Below are 19,699 nucleotides of genomic sequence, written 5' to 3'. Positions count from 1 at the left end.
GGCAGAATTAATAGCCTTAACGAGAGCTTTGGAAATCTCAGCGGGTAAAGCTCTTAATGTCTGGACTGATTCTAAATATGCTTTTGGAGTGGTCCATGCACACGGGGAATTATGGAAAGAAAAAGGCCTTTTATCAGCACAAAGAACTCCTATAAAATATGGGAATTTGATAAGGAAATTATTAGAAGCTGTGAATTTACCAAAACTATTATCAATCATGCACTGTAAGTCCCACCAGATTTGTCATACTTTTGTAGCTGTGGGATTTGTAAAGCATATATGGCTGCAAAATGAGCAGCAGAAGAAGAAATGCTCGGCTTGTGGCATAAAAAGTATCAAAATTTGGGCCAGCCCCCACAGTACACAGAAAGAGATGAGCAACCAATTAAATCAACAAATGCAGAAAAGAGCAAGGATGGTTGGTGGGTGACTGAAGACCAGCGTGTGATACTCCCCAAAAGTCTAATGAGAGAGCTGTTAGGAAAATCACATAAAGAAACTCATTGGGGAATAGAAGCATTAGTGGACAACATGAAGGACTATGCTCTAGGCATAGGAATGACTGGTATAGCAAAGAGCATCGTTAACAAGTGTGAAATATGTGAGAAAAACAATCCGCAAAATAAGACCAGACCTCCACCAGGAAAAATGAAGAAAGGAAACGCACTTGGAGATTATTAGCAGATAGATTTTTCTGAACTTCCCAGCAAAATGGGTATCGGTACTTGTTGGTATTAACTGATACTTCTGATACTGATAGTTCTGTTTGTTACACTTCTTGATTACTCATCTAGTTCTGACGAGTTTTCTTAAGTACCTTCCTAGATATGGTTGTTTTGCTGAAATGGCGTAAAATGTCCTTTTTGATTAATTTAGTAACTATCTTAGAAGAAGCACATCCTGGTTTTTTGAAGCTGTTGGAGCAAAAATGGGCCTGAAATTTTGACTCTTCCATGCTTGAGACATACACACCTGAAAAGGACTGAATAAGAAACCTGACTTGAGGAACTTGTACACAGTCATGATGGCTCAAATTTCTGTACTGAGCTTAAAAAAAGTTAGGGGATCAGAAAGCTGAAAATATGAAATCTGCTTCGTTAGTAGGAGCAGAAGATTGACAAGAGGGAAATACACAGCTACAGTAGCAATATGGTAGAATGTGAAATCCAAAATTTGTAAGTGTGCATAACTGTAAGCCCAACAATAAACTTATATACTTGAATTTGCATGCAGCCTTCTCTATACCATTGTGCAGAGTCCTAAAGCAGGAAAAATGTAAACATACGTTTGGCAACCAAGAAAGTGGGCAATATTATGTAGGTTTTTCTAATACAAGACAAGAGCTGGAATTTTGTTCTTGAAGAGAAGGTAAACCAGGAGACAATGGAATAAATATGGGTGGAAGATGTTGGGGAATTTTTACTGCACCCCCTGAGGCAAATTAAACATGTCAGTGCTAAAATATAGAGATTTAATGAACAATGCATTGGACAGAGTCCTACTGTTACCCAAAAAGCAAATTCGTGCCCAGCGTGCAATAAACCAATCTTAACACACTCAGGAGACATACTGTATTTATTCAGGCCTGGGTGCTCGGTGGACTTTTCCACAAATCAAGTACACCAACAGCAGGTTTTCATGCTCCTTTTATACACAAAAATCAGCAATGCTCCCAATACTTTTCATAGAATCATAGAATCATTCGGGTTGGAAAAGACCCTTGGGATCATCGAGTCCAACCATCAGCCCTACTCTACAAAGTTCTCCCCTACACCATATCCCCCAACATCTCATCTGAACGACCCTTAAACACATCCAGGGATGGTGACTCCACCACCTCCCTGGGCAGCCTATTCCACTGTCTGACCACTCTTTCTGTGGAAAATTTTTTCCTAATGTCCAGTCTAAACCTCCCCTGTTGGAGTTTAAAGCCATTCCCTCTTGTTCTGTCACTAATCACCTGTGAGAAGAGACCAGCACCAACCTCTCTACAATGTCCTTTCAGGTAGGTGTAGAGAGTGATGAGGTCTCCCCTCAGCCTTCTCTTCCTCAAACTGAACAGTCCCAGCTCCCTCAATCTCTCCTCATAGGATCTGTTCTCCAGGCCCTTCACCAGCTTCGTTGCCCTCCTCTGCACTCGCTCCAGCACCTCGATATCTCTCTCGTATTGAGGTGCCCAAAACTGGACACAATACTCCAGGTGTGGCCTCACCAGTGCAGAGTACAGGGGGACTATCACCTCCCTGCTTCTGCTGGTCACACTATTTCTAATACAAGCCAGGATGCCGTTGGCTTTCTTGGCCACCCGGGCACACTGCCGACTCATGTTCAGCTGCTTGTCAATTAGAACCCCCAGATCCTTCTCTTCCACACAGCTCTCCAGCCACACCTCCCCAAGCCCGTAGCGATGCATGGGGTGGTTGTGGCCCAAGTGCAGGACCTGGCACTTGGCCTTGTTGAAGCTCATCCCATTAACATTGGCCCACCAATCCAACCTATCCAAGTCCCTCTGTAGGGCCTCCCTATCTTCATGCAGATTGACACTCCCGCTTAACTTGGTGTCATCTGCGAATTTACTGATGATACACTCTATGTCCTTATCAAGATCATCAGTAAAGATGTTGAACAGAAATGGTCCCAACACCGAGCCCTGAGGAACACCACTTGTGACCGGCCGCCAGCTGGATTTAGCTCCATTGACCACCACTCTCTGGGACCGTCCATCCAGCCAGTGCTTGACCCAGCAGACCGTTCGCTCATCCAGGTCATGGGCAGCCAGTTTTTCTATGAGAATCCTATGGGGAACTGTGTCGAATGCTTTTCGAAAATCCAGGTAGATAATATCGACAGCTTTTCCCTCGTCCAATAGTCGGGTCATCTTGTCATAGAAGGAGATCAGGTTTGTCAGGAAGGACCTGCCTTTCATAAACCCATGCTGACTAAGCCTGATCCCCTGGTTGTCCATTATATGACTTTTAATGGCACTCGCGATGAGTGGTCTCAGGACACACCACATAATCAGCTGGCAATGGCTTTATATACTCTTAATTTCTTTAACAGAAATCATTCTGCTTTGACAGCAGCAGAACGTCATTTTAGCACCACAACAGACTCTGCAATTAAACTACGGGTCTTGTATAAGGATCTCGAAGGAGGCCCGACCTGGAGAGTAGATCTGTTGGTGTGGGGGAGGGGGTATGTTTGTGTTTTATCGCCCACAGGTCCCCGGTGGATACCAGCAAGGAAAGTTAAGCTATATCGTGAGCTGGAAGGAGCAACCCTCTAACCCGATGCCACAGACCCCTCAACTAATGAGTATTTGATTATTAACAAAATATATAGGTTTATTAGTTACTAGTGAAAGATGTAGCTTAGACAATTCTCTGTTTAGCAATATTAAGAAGCAATATTAAGAATTAAGAACCCAAGTGTTTAACCTTATTAGAAACTCCCTTGGTTTTCCCCCTTGAGTGGTGGCCAGGCTCTGGGTGGAACCCAACAGGAGGATGAGATCAGATGTTTCCGCTCAAAGAAAATTGCCAGTTATTTTGGCCTGATGAATTAGATAAATGAGGCTGGACCTGCTTGCAGTGATTTTGGATGCCTCACCTACGGATGGACGCATCGCGTAGGATTTCCGGTTTGCAAGGAAAGGTACTCCAAATCCTCGCTGCAACCAGGGTTCCCCGGCAGTTGTGGATCTGAATATTAGTACCCCATTAAGTAAGTGTGCTATTCTTTATTTTCCTTATTTTGTAATGCTTTAATTATTGGCAGTGAAACCAGCCTACTCTTTTCAACTAGTAACTGTGACTGCTGTATTGTTTTTAGCTTCTTGTAGAACTATTTTATGCATACTGTGTTTTTTGAAGTTTGTCTGAACTTTATTTGTTAAAGCTTTGCAGGTGCAGCTGTAAAACAAAGAAGGGGGAGATGTAGGAGAGGCATCGGCCTGTCAGCACAGCCCCTGAGAAGCAGTAGGGCTTTGATGAGAAACAGGCCTTTGATGAAAAACAGGCCTTGGGAGAAAGATAAGAAACTGCTGAGCTGTGCCAAGGTGGCAGGGAAAAACAACGGACAGCTGCAACACTGAACTGTGAGAAGTTACCGCTGCGTGAACAGCGCGTGAACAAGAAGGTGATTGGTCTGCACAGCGCATGTTAGAGTGGTCTTATGCTGGTAGGAGAAAAGGTTGATAGCTGTCTAATTGCTGATTTGCTAATGATGAAGTAAGAGCTTTAACGAGAGCATAAGTATGTACTGTTGTAAGAATAAACAGCCCCTGCCCTGCAGAAAAAAAAAGAGAACACTCTGACTCGTTATTTCAGCCGCTACATAAATCCTTGTATTTTTTGCTTTTAAATGTGATTTTCTACCATGAAGAACACAAGTGACTACTCATAAAACTGAATGTACAAATTGTGGGAAAGCATACTTTAAAATTATAATTTGTCATTATGCCTAGATTTAGTTATTTATGGCATTATAAAATCCTTGAAATCTGACAACAACAAGAACTAATATACTAATAGTAACTCAATATCAGGTGCTTAAAAATAATTACAGAAGATATTACTTCTAAATTTCAGCCACATGTATTCAGAACACTAGTTATAGTGTTAAACAATTTTATTGAGAATTTCTCACAGTTGGGAATCTCCAGTTTCAACAAAACACCCATCAGATACATCAGATGTAAACAGCAGTAGCTTTTCACTGATTTTTTTTTAAGATGGCAATTGTTGGATTTTATTTTTCTGAAAACAGAGAAGCAGTTGCTCTAATTTATGACCCTATTTTAACTAGTAGCGGTAGTATTGCTAGTATGTGACATTGTGCTACTCAGTCATTTTATATAAAACAGTGATAATAATTATTTATCCAATCCTGATAGACCTATTTAGCCATAGCATTGATAAGAGAGACTTTGTTTTATGACTGCAACATGACAATATTGTGTGTTGGTTTTAGAATGTGTTATGCTGCACAAATTCTTTTTAAAATCCATGTTCAGATGAGAACATACCAGATTTTTCTATGAATCACCATCATTTTTTATGCAGGAGGTAAAAAGAAAAACACTGTAAACATGTAGAAATGCAAATAATTTGAGTCTATGAATTTAAAAGAAGGTCCTCATGCAAATAAAGGCAGAATATAATAGGTCACAAAATACAGTACTATAAGCCTGAATCCTGTAACAAATGTGCTTAACTATATATATTATACACTGAAGCCAAAGGGACTACAGAGAGGGTCCAAAGTAAAGCATACACATCAGTCTTTGTATAATCAAAGCCTAGAGTAATATATTCCTATCTACATATTACTAAATTTGAAAAAGCTATGTATGTGTGAGGTTTCTGATTGTTTCCAGAAGTACCTTTTCTTTGATAGTCCTCCTTACATTGTTTATATGTATACATATGTATGTATACAAAAATCACCGTTTTAAACACTTCTGAGAATAAGGCACTGTATAATATATGATGTTCAAATACAGTATTTTTGCTACTCGCTGGTCTGTTACGTTCATCCATAATCCTTGTAATCTGTATATCCTTTTTCTCCCCATAGTCCCCAGGTTTTTTCTTCTCCTTCTTCCTTAAAATTATGCATTTTCCCTTTTCTTCCTTTTTCCTGTTTCCTCAAAACAAGTCATCTTCTTCACCACTTGAACTACTCAGTTCACAGTCTCCTCCATCCTTTCATGCTAAACACACAAACAAAATCAAATGTTGCTATAAAATTGATAACTGGATAAAAGTTACTGTAGGGAGTTGACCAAGTGTCCTAATTATAATTTAGTGTACAAGTAAATTATAATAAATATTTACTGCATCTATAAAGTAAGAAATGGATAGGGAAATATTAATAACATTATTCAGAAGTTTATTTTTAAGAACAAGCCCACAAATATTTCAAGAAATGAGTAAAAGGACTGAAACGTACATTGTCAAAACTAACAGAATTAGGTAGCTAGTTTTAAATATCAGTTGCTGCGCTAATATGAAAAATTACTTAAATCAGAGAGTTAATGAACCTTTCTGTATCTATGTATGCTAAGTAGACCAGCTAATTAATTTCTGAAGGGAAAACAATGTTGTGTTGTGACAGCAGAGATGATAATATCTGTCATTATGCAAATAGGATGTACCTTTATTAAAGTGTTCTTTGATATATGAGAGAGATCAGGAAGTTTAAATCCAAAACCTTATTCTTTAAGAATATAGATTAGTGCAAGTATTACTCAAGATACTTCGAGAAAGAAGTAGTGTTTTCCCTCATTTCATTTTAGAGAAAAATCTCAAACAGTTTTGACAAATTTTTTATAACTAGCAAACATGCACATCTTTCCTTCTAAGAATTTTTGCACCAGAAGCCAAGCTATGTAACACAGAGTAATAGGGAATGCAGAATGTTTTGAACAAATATTTTCACAGTTTTAGTAATGAATTGATATCAGCTCCCTGAGCTTAACAATACTAGTTCTATTGCAAAGGAGTCAGACAAAATATATAAAAAATATATAATAGCATGTAATAAGCATTCCCTATTTCACAAAATTTCATAAATCACAAAATTAATTTTTATCATGTGCAAAATATTTAAGCAATAAAAGACTAGATAAAAATATAAGAAAATACACAAATTATGTTCATATGGTACTAAAATAAAATATGCTTAGTTTTCCTGGTTTTAGCCTGTTTATCTATTTTTATATTTAGATAATTTGAATAGAACAGCATAGAGTTCAATACAGAAGAGAAAACAAATTTGAACAAGATTCACTTAAATTATTTTCAAGTTTTAAAGTTAGTTCCATATTATATTAAAAACATTTACTTGGAAATAAAAATTTAATTATTTTAACACAGAGGTTGGCGTTTCCTTATTTATTTTAAGCTCATCATCTCGCAGCCAACCTGGTAAATGCCCACAATATCTTACATAACGCTAAGCCAATGTTCTCGCCATTTAATCCATTATGACAATGATTCAAAGCTACTGAGGTAGAAAAGCTAGACCTCACTCATTCTGATCTTCAAATCTCTCTTGATTTTCTTTGCATACATTAAAATTTAAGCCACTCTGTTTTATTACTTGTACCGGGTCTGGCTGAGCCAGAATTGGTTTTCCCCCATAGCAGCCCTCATGGTGCTGTGTTTTATGTCGGGAGCTGGCAGGGTGTTGATAGCACACTGGTGGTGTGGCTACTGCTGAGTAGTGCTTACACAGCACCAAGGCTCTTTCTGACATTTCCCCCCCACAGTGGGACGGGGTGGGCAAGATCTTGGGAGGGGACACAACCAGGACAGCTGACCCGAACTGACCAAAGGGATATTCCAGACCATATGACGTCTGCTCAGTATAAAGCTGGGAGAAAGGAGGAAGGGGGTGGGGTCACCCTTGGTCCTCCGAGGCAACCACTACGCGTATGGGAGCCCTGCTTCCTGAGAAGGCCCGACATCGCCTGTTCATGGGAAGTAGAGAATAAATCTGTTTTCTTTGTTTGCTTCTGCGCGTGGACCTTTGCTTCGCTTTGCTTTTATTAAAACTGCTTTTGTTTTACCCACAAGGGTTGTTTTTTTACCTGTCTTATTTTCTTTCCCCTCTTTGCCCTGTTGAGAAAAAAGGGGAAGGGGGGGAAAGTGATAGAGCGACTTGGTGGGTACCTGGCATTTAGCCAAGGTCAAACCACCACAGTCTATTTGGCACCCAACGTGGTGCTCGACAACGGCAGTTTTATATTAATTGTGCTATAGCTATAGCAGTTATTAAGCGACAAGCTCTTGTGCTGGTCACGGGTTTGTTGATTGCGCTGCTTATCTTTATTTTGCTGAGCTCGGGAACATGCTGGAAGAAATTGGGAACATCATGAGTGGTTTTATTCTGCAGGCTCCCGAAGTACTTATTAATCCTTATGTTAGCTCTTTGATACTGTTCATTAATGCCGTTCGCCTATTGTGGGTTGTGTGGAGCTCGGTAGGTTTTTGGTGTAAGAGAAGGCAAATTTTGGGTGAGACAATACCAAAATGTGCCCTGAGGCGGCCTGTCCCTGGGTGGCAGGGGGAGTGGAAGGATTTGGGCAGATTCCTAGGACGGTTATCACCTCCCGTAGCCTGGGATCTTACCCCTGAACAGGCAAGCAACTCCACAAAATTGACACAACACCTGATCGAAGGGTGCCTTGCCTATCCCAGTGAAAATCAGCAACTCCTAGCGCTGTACTGGGGCCTGGCCTGTGCTTATCGAGCTGCAGTTCAGTGCTCTCAAAGGACTGTGGTGGAGGTGGGAACTCAAACAATAACAACAACAGCAGAGATTGCCCCAGTAGTAAAAAAGAAACAGTGGACAAGGAGAACAACAGGGCCATACCCTCGATTAATAAGGGAGGAGAAAGAAGAGGAAGAAGCGGGTCCTTCAGCAAAGGGGTCAGAAGAGGGAATAACAGAACTCAAAGAGGAGGCAGAAACTACCCGGTCCCTGACGTCATCAGAACTGCGAGACCTGCGGAAAGACTATAGCCGCCAGCCGGGTGAGCGGATTGCTGCCTGGCTGCTTCGATGCTGGGATAATGGGGCTGATACTCAACAGCTGGAAGGTAAGGAAGCCCAACAGCTGGGTTCCCTTGCTAGAAATCGAGGAATTGAAAGGGGAATTGGAAAAGAGCCAGAAATTTGCAGTCTGTGGAGACGGCTCCTTTCAAGTGTTAGAGCATGATATCCTTTCAAGGAAGATCTTACAGACAACTCCCCAGGGAAGTGGAGTACTGCAGATGAAGGTGTCCAGTACCTGATAGAATTAGCAGTGCTGGAAGTCATCTATGGTGATCCAGATAATGATGAAGCCCCTAAAAATCCAGAGGATGTCCTGTGCACACGGGCCATGTGGAGGAAGGTGATTAAAGGTGCGCCATCCTCGTATTCTGCCGGCTTGGCTGCGATGTACTACCCAGAAATGAATGTGGGAGAAGGACTAAGACGTACACCAACTGTGGAGGCAGTCTCTTCCTGGCTTCAGAACTTTGAAGAGAGTCTTGGTACCTCCTCATATCTACGGGTGAGGGCCCTAGATGTCAGGAGCACCCCAAGAAATCAGTTCTCTTCCGCCCCAGTCAGAGGGAAAGGGAAACCTAGGCGCATGACACGTGGCGAACTTTGGTTCTTCCTGCGTGACCAGGGGGAGGACATGAGGAAGTGGGATGGTCAACCCACCTTCAAATTGGAAGCTCGTGTACATGAATTGCGAGGAAAGACCCCTGCCAAGAAGAAGACATCCAAGAAGGTTGTTAATGTAGCTGGTGTGAAACCGCAAGAAAGTAATCAGCGATCTCCCAGATACAGGAAGACTGAGATCACCTCCCTTGGCCCTGATGAAGGAATCTCCGGCCTGGCACGGCAAGGGTCAGACAGTGAATACTCCGACCAAGAACAGGAATAGAGGGCCCCTGCCTCCAGCCAGGAGGAGGAAAGGGATGATCGGGTGTATTGGACAGTGTGGATTCGATGGCCTGGCACATCAAATCCACAGAAGTACCAGGCTTTAATCGACACCGGGGCACAGTGTACATTAATGCCATCAAGCTATAGAGGGGCAGAACCTATCTGGATCTCAGGAGTGACAGGCGGATGTCAAGAACTGTCAGTACTGGAGGCCGAGGTTAGCTTGACCGGGGACAAGTGGGAAAAACATCCCATTGTAACTGTTTCAGAAGCCCCTTGTATCTTGGGCATTGACTACCTCAAGAGGGGGTATTTCAAAGACCCAAAAGGATACCGATGGGCTTTTGGTGTGGCCAGTGTGAACACAGAGAAGGTCAAACAGTTGTCTAATCTGCCTGGCCTCTCGGAAGATCCTTTTGTTGTAGGACTGTTGCGAGTTGAAGAACAACAGGTGCCAATTGCTACGAGGACCGTGCACCGACGGCAGTATCGCACAAACCGAGACTCTCTGGCTCCCATCCAAGACCTGATCTGTCAACTGGAGACCCAAGGTGTCATCAGTAAGACACATTCGCCTTTTAATAGCCCAATATGGCCGGTGCGAAAGTCTGACAGAGGGTGGAGGTTAACAGTAGATTATCGTGGCCTGAACGAAGTGACGCCACCACTGAGTGCTGCTGTACCTGATATGTTAGAGCTCCAATATGAACTGGAGTCAAAGGCAGCCAAGTGGTACGCCACAATCGACATTGCCAATGCATTCTTTTCAATTCCTTTGGCAGAAGAGTGCAGGCCACAGTTTGCTTTCACGTGGAGGGGTGTCCAGTATACCTGGAATCGACTGCCCCAGGGGTGGAAGCACAGCCCCACTATTTGTCATGGACTAATTCAAACTGCACTGGAAAAGGGTGATGCCCCTGAACATCTACAATACATCGATGACATCATTGTGTGGGGCAACGAGGCAGAAGAAGTGTTCAAGAAAGGACAAAGAGTAATTGAGATTCTTCTGAGAGCTGCGTTTGCCATAAAGAAAAGCAAGGTCAAGGGACCAGCACAAGAGATTCAGTTCTTGGGAATAAAATGGCAAGATGGACGCCGTCATGTGCCTATGGATGTTGTCAACAAGATAGCAACTATGTCTCCACCAACCAACAAGAAGGAAACACAAGCTTTCTTAGGACTTGTGGGATTTTGGAGGATGCACATTCCAGGTTACAGTCAGCTGGTGAGCCCTCTCTATCAAGTAACCCGAAAGAAGAACCATTTTGAGTGGGGTCTTGAGCAACAACAAGCCTTTGAGCACATCAAACAGGAGATAGCTCGGGTGGTAGCTCTTGGGCCTGTTCGGACAGGACCAGCTGTGCAAAATGTGCTTTACACGTCAACTGGGGAGCATGGCCTCACATGGAGCCTCTGGCAGAAGATACCAGGTGAAACTCGGGGTCGACCATTAGGATTTTGGAGCCGGGGATATCGAGGATCAGAAGCCCACTACACTCCAACTGAAAAGGAGATTCTGGCAGCATATGAGGGGATTCGAGCCGCTTCCGAAGTTGTTGGTACAGAAGCACAGCTCCTCTTGGCACCGCGATTGCCTGTACTACATTGGATGTTCAAAGGAAACATCCCTTCTACACACCATGCAACCAGTGCTACCTGGAGTAAATGGGTAGCGTTAATCACGCAACGAGCTCGACTGGGAAAACCCAACCGTCCAGGAATCCTGGAAGAGATCATGGACTGGCCAGAAGGTAGAGATTTTGGAGCACTGCCTGAGGAGGTGGCTCGTGCCCAAGAAGCACCACCATATAACGAATTACCAGAAGATGAAAGGCGGTATGCTCTGTTTACTGATGGATCCTGTCGTGTGGTAGGAAACCATCGAAAGTGGAAAGCTGCTGTGTGGAGCCCCACAAGACAAGTCGTTGAGGCCACTGAAGGAGAGGGCGAGTCAAGTCAGTTTGCAGAAGTAAAAGCGATCCAACTAGCCCTAAAGATTGCTGAAGGAGAAAAGTGGCCAGTACTGTATCTCTACACTGACTCCTGGATGGTGGCTAACACCCTGTGGGGGTGGCTACAGGAGTGGAAGAAGACCAATTGGCAGCGCAGAGGTAAACCCATCTGGGCTGCTGCATTGTGGCAGGACATCGCTGCCCGAGTGGAAAACGTGGCTCTAAAGGTACGTCATGTAGATGCTCACGTGCCCAAAAGCCGTGCCACCGAAGAACATCAAAACAATGAGCAAGTAGACAAGGCTGCTAAAATTGAAGTAGCTCAGCTGGACCTGGACTGGAGGTGCAAGGGTGAGCTATTTGTAGCTCGATGGGCCCATGAAACATCCAGGCATCTCGGGAGAGATGCAACATACAGATGGGCTCGTGATCGAGGGGTGGACCTGACCATGGAGGCCATCTCACAGGTCACTCGTGAATGTGAAACATGTGCTGCAATCAAGCGAGCCACACGAGTAAAGTCTCCCTGGAACAGAGGGCGATGGCTGAGTTTTCGATAGGGTGAGGCCTGGCAAATTGACTATATTGGACCATTGCCACGAACACGCCAAGGCAAGCGCTACATACTCACCATGGTGGAAGCAACTACTGGTTGGCTTGAAACGTACCCTGTAAATCATGCCACTGCCCGAAATACCATCTTAGGTCTTGAAAGGCAAATTTTATGGCGACATGGTACTCCTGAAAGAATCGAATCAGACAACGGGACCCATTTTCGAAATAATCTCATAAACTCCTGGGCAAAGAAACACGGCATTGAGTGGGTGTATCACATCCCTTATTACCCACAAGCGTCTGGAAAGATTGAAAGATACAATGGACTGTTGAAGACTATGTTGAGAGCATTGGACAATGGGGGATGGAAACACTGGGATATAAATTTAGCAGAAGCCACTTGGCTAATTAACACCAGAGGATCTGTTAACCGTCCTGGTCCTGCCCAAACCAAACCCCTTCATACTGTGGGAGGAGATAAGGTCCCTGTAGTACACACAGGGAAATGGCTGGGGAAGGCAGTGTGGATTGCTCCTCCCTTGGGAAAAGGCAAGCCCACTCGTGGGATTGTTTTTGCTCAGGGACCTGGATGTACTTGGTGGGTAATGCGGGAGGATGGGGCTACTCAGTGTGTGCCTCAAGGGCATTTAACCTTGGGGGGGAAATAATCTGTGGGCTGAGCTGTATGTTGCAGGAAGTGATGGAGGAAGTAGGAACGACGAAGAGTGAACCAGATACGTGCGATGATGACCCAAACCTAGCCGGTGCTGGAGTCCAACAGTCAAACATACTGCTCCTGTCCTGAACATCCATCTTGACAGATGGGAGCCAAGTCACTGAACATCTGGAGGAGTGAAGAAAGCTTACGGAATGAATAAATGAGTGTTATGTGGGACCTGGGCATGACGTAAATGGTATGGAATAAGGGGTGGAGACTGTATCGGGTCTGGCTGAGCCGGAATTGGCTTTCCCCCGTAGCAGCCCTCATGGTGCTGTGTTTTATGTCGGGAGCTGGCAGGGTGTTGATAGCACACTGGTGGTGTGGCTACTGCTGAGTAGTGCTTACACAGCACCAAGGCTCTTTCCGACATTGCCCCCCCACAGTGGGACGGGGTGGGCAAGATCTTGGGAGGGGACACAACCAGGACAGCTGACCCGAACTGACCAAAGGGATATTCCAGACCATATGACGTCTGCTCGAGTATAAAGCTGGGAGAAAGGAGGAAGGGGGTGGGGTCACCCTTGGTCCTCCGAGGCAGCCACTACGCGTATGGGAGCCCTGCTTCCTGAGAAGGCCCGACATCGCCTGTTCATGGGAAGTAGAGAATAAATCTGTTTTCTTTGTTTGCTTCTGCGCGTGGACCTTTGCTTCGCTTTGCTTTTATTAAAACTGCTTTTGTTTTACCCACAAGGGTTGTTTTTTTACCTGTCTTATTTTCTTTCCCCTCTTTGCCCTGTTGAGAAAAAAGGGGGAAGTGGGGGGAAGTGATAGAGCGACTTGGTGGGTACCTGGCATTTAGCCAAGGTCAAACCACCACATTACTCTAAGAAAACAAGGAGTTAACAGATAAGCGATCAGTTGGAGATTTATAACTAGCCACTATGATATAATTCATTTGCTGGGGAAAACAAAGTTTCAAGTATAATATTCACTACCTTTTTGTACATGAATGCCTTTTTATATCACCCTAAATCATTACTGTAATGCAGAATATGCCATGTAAAATGGAACAATGTGTATTGCCAGTATTATAAAATGTAAAGGCTGTAAAATTTTTTTTCCTGCTTTTCACCTATTTGAAAACAGTTCAGCAACTTTTCACTGCTTAAAAAGATACAAAGGCACTTGATCATATTAAACACAAAATTTAAAAGTCCAAAACACTGAAATAAAGTAGTTTAATATATTTATAAAACTTTTTTCTAAAAAGAGCTAAGAGACAGTCTTTTCTGATATTCAGTGTTGACAAACAAATCCAGTCTATTTTTAGAAACAGTTTTAAATTTCCTTGGGCTAAGTTTCTTTACTGTTTTTCTTATAGTCTTACCTCTGATACAAAGAGTGTTAGAATGGTTTTTCCTATGCACGTGCGGGACTCAAAGGAATCTAACAGGCTTTCTCTGTTAACAGTAAGCCAATATGCTAATCCACATCAAATGCATATGGAACAATTTCCCTTAATTCAGGTGAACCCTGTGGAACTATTGTCTTACAGCCCTATGCCTGCCTATGGTCTAATTCATTTCAGTGTAGAAGGTCAGGGTGGACAGATTTGAGCAGTGGTGACATGATTAGCAACGATGAGAGCTGCTTTGCAGATAAAAATTCTGATGCTGAATGAGTTCAGAAAAATCACTGAATACTGAGAAAATATACCGGGAAGGGAACAAATCTTAGTGAAGTGGCAATATGGTGAGTGTCTCTCACACACTTATCAGTTCCACATTTAAGACTAAACTTCAAACAGCAAAAACGTTTATAGACAATTTAGAGTCAGAACACTTAATTCCTACGATCTACACAAAATTATCTTAAAATAATTCATGCAACACTTGATGAGCTGAATTTTGTTCATTGCTTGGAGTAATCCACTTAAATACACTATTTTGACTTTAAATGGAAAAATAGATGAGCAGGAAGATAAAGGTGAAGGGGAATAACGATGATTTTGTTATTAAATATTATCATACAGTCTGAGAGAAGTTGAAGGAGAAGAAAGAATGTGTCAAACCATATATACCCAATATACAATTTGCAAAGAAACATAATTCTGCTTCTGACAGGCAGCAGGCTACATTTTCTTGCATTGATGAAAAAAATAGCTCTCCCATTTGCTTTTTACTTATTAGTCTAATTTCAAATAAAAGCCATTCAGTTTGTCTAGCAAATGTATTTCTCTTTTTTCTTTGACACCTTCAAAGGTTGGCAACTTCTTTGTCAAAAAGAACGTAAATCACTTTGGAGACCAACAAACCTCCATGGCTGTTTTAGGACTTCAGCAATGCTCCAAATACTTTTCTGAAAGTTCTCACAGGTTGAGGATTACAGTATTAAGTATTTAAAGTTCCTGCTAACTGATAAATTGTATTTACCTAACACAAATCTAGAAAACTAGCACTAGTTAGAAAAAGTACTACAAAACTCAAATAATACTGCAGGCTTTCATTACCTAAAAGAATCTAAAAAGGAATTTAAAATGATTCCAGAAACTTTGTCAAAGTAACTTTTCATAAAAAAGAAACCTTCCAACATAATGATATGGTTACATCCAAACAATTGGCATTTAAAGAAATACAGTTACATGCTGTGGTGTTACAGTCTTCTGCATTTTTTTTCCCAAACTCAAACATTAAAACATATCAGACTGCTTACAAAAAGAGGAGCTTCATTTCTGGTGGGCTTCTCTTCCCTATATGATTTGTCAGAGACAGTGACAGCTGACAGAAGATTGATCTGAGCCTTGAGAAGGGAAAAAACTAATGGACAAATGCAGCAGATCGTTCAATCACACCTATCTCTCTTCTGTACATTCACACAGACATATACATGCACACACACACACACATGCGCACACACTCACACCCAGTATCCCCTCTCTGCAGCATGGAAGAATCTTGATAGAATGGCAGGAAACATGCACAGAGTGGTTAGGGAAGGATATGATGTCAGCAACCATGAACAATAAAAGGTGGGAAGGTGATTCCTTCCCTAAACTGTTCCAGAAGTGCAAAATGGGAACCAAAACTCTCCACTTCTTTCTCCAAGCAGAACTGTCTGAATCTGCTCTGCTGCAAAACCCCAGACAGAGAGTTCTTTGAAGAAGTCACACCAGGGACAAGAAGGAGTATCAAAACAGGAGAGTCAAAATGTTTAATTTATAAACAAAAAGACAGCCAAAGAAAAACTAAGTTAAAATGTGCTAAGGATTAGTATTTTCATGGTTGCTTTACAAAAGAAACAAACTTGCCATAAAGATGTCTCTGTTCCATTAGGCAGCTTGCACTGTCAATGGATTATTCAGATTAAAATTAAAGAATCAAACCAAGTCTTCAAACAAAAAATGCTGTCCCCATTCTCTTACCAACCTTATATTGATAAATAAAAATCAATTAAAGATCTATGAAATCAATGCAAGTCTTTTTGTTTACTCAAAAGTTTTGAATCAGATTCAAAATGAAAATCTAAATGTAGTGAGTAAGAAGGCATCAGCTACTTGTTTGATGAAAAATTAGGTGCAAAGACTACAACAAAACCATGAAAATCCACAGCAGGGAATATATATTCAAATAAAATGATCACGGGAATGTGATCTGTAAAAGCCCTATCTGATCAAGTTCCATATACAGACAACCAGCCATACTTAAAAAAACAAATGGGCAGACTATATCAAAGACACCAAGTCTTTCAAAGTCTGTCACCTTGGGCTGGATAAAGTTGCAATAAATACAGAAAAGAGTGAAAGTAATGTTTATCTCTCATATCATCCCACTGAGATCAGCTGACAATACATTCAAGATAAAAGTGGTCCTTCACATTCAATGTGGTTTGGTTTCATGGTCGTTGCAGAGGACACAGTTTGGCCCATTAACAGGAACTTTACGATAAAATTATATATGTCATCACCACAGCAATACATCAGCAAAGTAGAAATGGCACAATCTACAGTATGGTTATCTAGGCAGAAAGCCATGAACGATGAATCATCTTAAGGTTTCAAACATATGTCCACAACACTGATTTAGAAATTAAATATAACCTACATTTATGTGTTTTGATCTTATATTTATATTTCACTAATTTTACTACTGACTTTGAAAGCATCTGCTGAATTTATAAGATTGTCTTCCATAACTGGTACTCCCTGTATTTATTTGATTTCAAGTGTATTATTGAATCAGACAAGCTAATAATACAAGGGAATAAGGGATTGAAAAATTAATCACCTAATTGGTCTGAAATAGAGAGTGACTAGAAATGTGAACCTGTCTGAAAATGGAGTAGGGAAACTGGACCAGTTGGAATTTCAGCTGGGAGTCTAGATAGTTTTGAGCTAATGATTGGATTGGATTTCATTATAGGTAATAGGTGTACAATAAGTGTCAGGAAAGGCATTTTACAAATTCAGTCATTTATCAGGCTGGAGGGAAAAGGGAAACATTTCAGTGGTCAACAAAGTATGATTTAGCATTTTCGGTGTTTAAAAAGTCTCTTGGAACTACTGGTCTTGGTCTAGCTATATTTAAAAACATCTTTCATACTGGATAAGATAGTAGTTGCAGTAATGGCTGAAAGATGAACTAAGATACAGGAGTAGGGTTACTACTGATGAGCATAACTTCTATGTTCTTAAAGACCTGAATACTTGAATAAAAGACAGTAAAGAACTTTGATGGTTACTGTTTTATGGGGGTTCGCGATTTGTGACCGTGAAAAGTTGAAAACTGAAAGATATTGGGAGAGAGCTCAGTTACAAAAAAAAAAAAAAAAAAAAAAAAAAAGTGTAGAGCCCTAAAGTAAAACTAAACCAGCTTTTGAGTTATTGCCTGATGGGAAAGGTGACTTGAACTGTGAGCTGCACATCAATACTTGATACCGTACATCAATGCTTGAATCTTGCTATGTTTAGAGATATAAGAAATCTTTGTAAACAAGCAGTATCAAGGAAATATCTGAGTCCCTTGTCAGTTCCCATGCCCTAATGGAGACAACCTTTAACACCCTGAATTTGTCTAGCTCTTCAACCCAAAAGGGTGCAATATCTCTTAAGGATGTGACCTAATCTGGGTGCTGGCTGCACAGTTCAGCCTCCTGTCGGGGAACTGAAGCAAGGAAATGTGAAAGCTTTCAAGCAGACGTCCTTGAGCCACAGAAATTCCTCAAAATGTGACTAAATCTGAATTGGAAAAAATAAACGGTCTTTTGGGTGCACAAGCCCTTCTTTGGATCCACAGTGTACCCAGAAGCTCATCTTTTTTTTCCATCTTCATCTTTTTCTAATGACAAAACTCATAAATTAGGATACATCACTGCTTTTAAATATTCAAAGTATACACAATTTAAATAGCAACACATGAACTCAGAATATATCTGTTCTAAAAAAAAAAAAAAGAAAGAAAGAAAGAAAAGGACAATAGCACCAATATAGCAAAGCAACGCTTATATTATGATTACAAAGATTTAATATCTCTTTTAAGCCACAGGATAAGAAGTAATCATTGTATGTATATTATCTGATGTCTCATGTCTGGAATTTTGCATGTTCAGGATAAAACATCTGTTAGAAAAATGGAAGATTCTGACTACTGAGAAGTAAAGCACACTGTCATATTTGATAGTGCTAGCGCACCATTTGCCAAAGCTACTTGATTTCTGCCTCCTGGCTATATCTTGACAAGAGGCATCTCTTGAAACAAAGAGGTTCACTTAACAGTCAGAATTCAATATAACTGTTAAGCAGGTATTCTTCTGGGCAGCACTGGGGATTACTCCACCACGAGTGCTCTGACGAACAGGCAAAATCACAGGGAATATATGTTGCAAAACCATACATATTCAACGGATTTCCGAGAACTAATTTACCTAAACATAAGACTGCCGAGAACTCATTAATATATTCAAATGTCCATCTTCGCATGCGCAGAGGTTCTCTCTGGTGGTCGAGGGATCAAGTAAATACTCTTCCTCACTGTGTTCGCTAGCTGAACTCGGCTTTTGCACATGCTCAATCCTACTTCTTACCTAGCTTACATATCTCTGTTATCTACAAAACCAGTTTGGCTAGTACCACCCCCTTTATCTATTCTATTCAGAGATAGTGTCTCAGAACAGGCTTCCTTATCTACAAACATTTGGCCTAAAGCAATGCAGTTTTAGCAAGAGAAGAACCATATGTCCTTCAGTTAGCCTGGGACAAAGCCTTCAAGGGAAAGCCTTCAAGGTTCCCCTTTACGCAATGGTTAACTATTTACAGCATTCATCAAAGTCTACATGTTTTAACAGCAACTCCTCTTTCAATCCCCCCTTTTCAATATCTTTGCGAATTCTTTCCCAAAAGTTCATATTGTTCATGCTTAAGGACTGTGGGTAAAGCTCAAACTCTTCTAGCTAGTTTGGTTAATTTGCACCACAAAATAAGATTTACTATATGGCAGTTCACATTTGCTTCACATCTGAAATTATCCTGTTGTCTTATTTTTGTATCCTTCTTCCAACTCTGTAGCAATTGAGGCACGGACTCTCCATGAAGTGCAAAAGGAAAGACCCTTTATTATTACAATAATACATACTTATGCTCTGGTTAAAGCTCTTTCTTCGTAATTAGCAAATCAGCTATCAACCTTTTCTCCTATCAGCATCAGACCACTCTCACACGCGCTGTGCAGACCAATCACCCTCTCGTTCACGCGCTGTTCACGCGGCGGTAACTTCTCACAGTTCAGTACTTTGCCACAGTTCAGTGTTGCAGCTGTCCGTTGTTTTTCCCTGCCACCTTGGCACAACTCAGCAGTTTCTTATCTTTCTCCCAAGGCCTGTTTCTCATCAAAGCCTTGCTGCTTCTCAGGGGCTGCGCAGAGCTGACAGGCCGATGTCGACTTGCCTCTCTCCCACATCTCCCCCTTCTTTGTTTTACAGCTGCACCTGCAAGACTTGTTTCAAGGCTTTATCAATTAAGGTTTAGACAAACTTCAAAAAACACAGTATACATAAAATAATTCCACAGAAGGCTAAAAACAATACAGCAG

At 41.6% G+C, this 19,699-nt stretch overlaps 1 protein-coding gene across 1 annotated transcript in view; it reads left to right on the top strand.

The window, feature by feature from the left end:
• LOC141917660 (uncharacterized) overlaps nucleotides 1-12,907 on the top strand; it is a 33,928-nt gene extending 21,021 nt beyond the window's left edge. The window contains exon 2 of the mRNA XM_074811029.1: nucleotides 12,891-12,907. The gene's annotated coding sequence lies outside the window, so the exon portion shown is untranslated. The remainder of the gene's footprint in view (nucleotides 1-12,890) is intronic.
• The last annotated feature ends 6,792 nt before the right edge of the window (nucleotides 12,908-19,699 follow it).

The sequence above is a fragment of the Strix aluco genome, chromosome W (genome assembly GCF_031877795.1).
Source record: "Strix aluco isolate bStrAlu1 chromosome W, bStrAlu1.hap1, whole genome shotgun sequence".
NCBI lineage: Eukaryota > Metazoa > Chordata > Aves > Strigiformes > Strigidae > Strix > Strix aluco.
Note: the sequence above shows the minus strand (reverse complement) of the source record. Positions and strands in the feature narration are given on the sequence as shown.